Source organism: Limulus polyphemus, unplaced genomic scaffold (genome assembly GCF_000517525.1).
Source record: "Limulus polyphemus unplaced genomic scaffold, Limulus_polyphemus-2.1.2 Scaffold667, whole genome shotgun sequence".
NCBI classification, from domain to species: Eukaryota; Metazoa; Arthropoda; class Merostomata; order Xiphosura; family Limulidae; genus Limulus; species Limulus polyphemus.
Window position 1 is genome coordinate 187,488 of NW_013666277.1, and position 3,915 is coordinate 191,402.

Sequence of the window (3,915 nt, forward strand, 5' to 3'; positions counted from 1 at the left end):
TGTGGAAATTCTGTGTATTGCAAAGTTGTGTTAAGAAAGAATAAATTAGTTTTATTTGAGAAAGGGCTTGTATCACTAAAGTTATTCGGAAAGAATTACTGGAAATTAATTAAATAGAGGGACTAGAGTTGCCAAGAAAAGTCATGATCCTTCTAGAAATTCATGACGTGTTACCAGATTCACGTGACTTCCGCTGTCGTAACAATATGTATGTTTTATTATAGTAAAATACTGTACTATCTACATGCAGATTATATTTCATTGAAGAGTCTCTTTATTATTATTTTTTGTTTTATACACCGTTTTTTATGTGACATCAAAACACATACACACCTTTAAGTATTTTTTGTGTGTGAAAGTATGACAGTCACGTCGGTATAAGATATATATACTGATATACTGACAGTTACGATTTTGTTTGTTTGTTTTGTTAAATTTCTCGCAAAACTACACGAAGGCTATTTGTGCTAGCCCGCCTAGTCGTCCCTAATTTAGCAGTAATAGACTAGAGTGAAGACAACTAGTCTACACCACCCGCCACCAACTCTTGTGTTACTCTTTTACCAACGAATAGTGGGATTAACTATGACATTACAATGCCATCACAGCTAAAAGGGGCGAGCATGTTTGGTGATTGGTATTCGAACCCGCGACCCTCAGATTACGAAATATAACCTTTAGGGCAGTGAGCTTTGAGAACTGACAGCATTTGTGCTTTAAAGCAACAAAATGGTTGTTTCATGCGTAGCAGTTGGATGTACAAATCATCGAAAGAAAGATGGCAGCTCCATTCACTTCCACAGGTGAATGGATATGTATGTTTTTAGTACTGGTTTATGAATGTAGATTAGTTTAATTTTGTAAATGCTTAACATTTATTGCAAATTTGTATATACTTTGTTTTCACTTAACATGTTTTGAAACCAAAGCGAATGCATAGGCAGTGTTTCCTCTAAGCTGAACAGCTGCGCGGTGCCACAACTACCAATCAATTGCCACACACTTCATTATTCTAGCCGCGCACATCCTCAATAATGGTGAGGAGTCTCAACACACTGACGGCCTTAATGACCCTGGCAGTCGATAGGCCTAGAGTTCAAATAACCAACTGATAGCATTACAAAGCGACCTAATGATCCAATAGGATCGATGGTCTAAAAATCCCCCCCCCCCTATAAAAAAACTGGTAGCGCACATTCGCACATTGCCTTGATACTGGTGCACATGGGAAAATTCATTCCGCACATGGATTGAAAAAAAATTAGAGGGAACATTGTGCGTGGGTATGTATGTTTCTTTGTTATGCTTCTTAGACTGTGATGTACTGTTCTCTGTTTTAAGGAGTAGTTTATTGCTAGGACGTGTTTCCAAAGGGTTTTTCTTATTGATTTTAGCCTTCCATTTTCAAATGGTTAAGTCTGTAAAAAATGAATTTTAACAGCACGACGTGCAATTTGGAAGCCAACCAAATACAGTGATCGTTTTACTAAAGACTTTTACTATTCAACAACATGGACAAATTGGCCAATCTTAAAGTAAATTACAGTTTCAACTATCTTCAACTTCTCCCAGTATTTGAAACAAGTTTCTTCGAAAAAGACTAATACGATTGCATTACATTAAGTCAGCTTCTCTAAATTAAAGAATAGTGCAAGTACACATGCTGTTTTTAACATGTCTGAAGTTACTTATATCACAATAAGGATCCATGTTGTTTGGATTGTTGAAGTACTTTAGGAACTTTATTACTAAAGGGTTAGAACAGAGCCAGATTAAGGTACGTTAAACACGCACGCGCGTGGGACCTAGACCAGAAAGAGATCCATGATGGCAGCATAATGAATAAGGTTCCTTGAATGAGTTGAGGTTCATTTAAACAGTGCCAAAATTTCCTTAAATTACTACTGCTAAATTTTTTCCGTTGAAATTTGATACATTTTAGATTAAAGATGACACAAAATATCAATGTACAAAAACATTTTTTTTCTTCTAAGGTAGTTTAGATTGTACGCTACTGTGCGGGTGCAATGTTGCTTTAATTATTACATCGTATTGAGTTTATAGTTATTCCAAAATTTTAAACATTTCATAGATAAATTGTGTTTAAAATTGTATTATATTAGTTTGGTTTCAATAAGATTTTAATAAAAAGGGAATTTATCATTTTGTTAAAAACGGAATAAATATTTTTGATATATTCTTGTTGAATTGTTTGAGTTTATCTTTGAATGTCAGGTTCGTGATTGAAGGGCCCAAGATACACCAGTTACTCTGCAATGTAGTGTATACATTGTGCTTTCAATAGTATTTGATGGCTTGGACAGTAAGGGCTCACGACGCCCTTTCGGTCAGTAATCTCACCCAGTGCCGGATTAATTCGATCATCACAGCTGAGATAGTTATTAGATTGCACCACTGATGACTGAAAGTTAGTGGCGTGCCTTGCTTTCTGAGCTACTGGGTAATGAAGTCCGGCAAAATGTGCGACCTACATTTTGTGGCCTTTACTAGATTATTGACAGTTAGGACAGTCACTGATTTGCATGATTACGGACTGAAAGAATGTAGTGTGTCTAGGTTTTCAAGTTTTCGAATGATGTTAGGATATAATACATGCACTACATTGTAGCATTATCACTCGATTATCAACAGTAAGAACAATCATGTAATTGAAAAAACGGTTGAAGAGAACTTGCTATCCTAATAAAGACTGGGTGAGTTTTCTGATTCGAAAGCTATTCATTTGTTCGACAAAATCACTCCAACAATCTAGCTGGGTAGTGGAACTCTGCATAACATACCACTTATACGGTAAAACTTTGTAATTTGTGTCATAATTGTTACACAGTTAGTACATGGAAGAAAGTTTCTATTTAGAAAAGACAATGAAAGCATTGGTAAAGGCTAATGGTCAAAAGTGAGATTAGCAGTACCTAACATGTAGCTCGCCTATGTAGGACCTGAACAATTTCTATCTTCATTCCTAGGCTCTGTCTACATGACAACCAGGCAGTAGACTAGGGGCCAGGTCAGATAGTTTGGCGTGTGTGTGTTCCCCTTGTCCAGCAGGGGCAACAGAGGACATCATGGCCACAGATAGCTGGTGAAATGAAAATTCAGGGAAGCTACAGAAGTCCTCAAGTTCTTTGGGCACAAGGTCATGAATACACATTAAGCCTTTAGACGTCTTACTTGACCAGAATCTAGTTCAAGGTCGTAACTGAATATTATGACAGCCCTTAATCCATGCACTTGGCTGAACATTTGATCATTTAATCAACCTTTGCATTTGAATCTGGACTTTCAGTATTCAAGATCAAATTCCAGCCATAGTCAGTCTCTCACTTTGAACTTCAATCTGATTTGTTCTAGTACTTCAGAGTTCCAATCCCATTCCTGATTGATTCAACTGACTTATCATGTATACCTCAACCTTTAAAGTCTCACAGCTGCTCGAAAGTGTCCAGAATTTCCTCTACACCAAGGGGAGTGGAGTCAAAGAAAAGATGGAGAGTGTCAGTTTAATGTTTACTATTAGCAAGTCCGTGGAAGAAGATGCATTGTTTACCAACACGTCTGACTTGGAAGAGTTCGCTATATCAGTAAACAGTTTGGCACGAATGTCTCCATGGGTCAAGTTGTCTATGATGGCTAATGAAGGCACTAATGCCACTGGGAAGTTCCCAGCATTGAACCATCAGATTCGATGCTATCTCATCGGGAGGAGCCTTGCCTCCAAGTACTCAGCAGCAGGAGTCTGTACTACTGTTGATCCCTGTATCCCTGTATTTTATTTATTTATTCTTACCTCTTGCGATTGTGAGTACTTACACGTAGTGTTTTAAAGCTAAAGGGTATAAAGTATTTTTCGAGGTTAAAGGATAATTTTGTATTGTATATGGTATTGTTACGTCT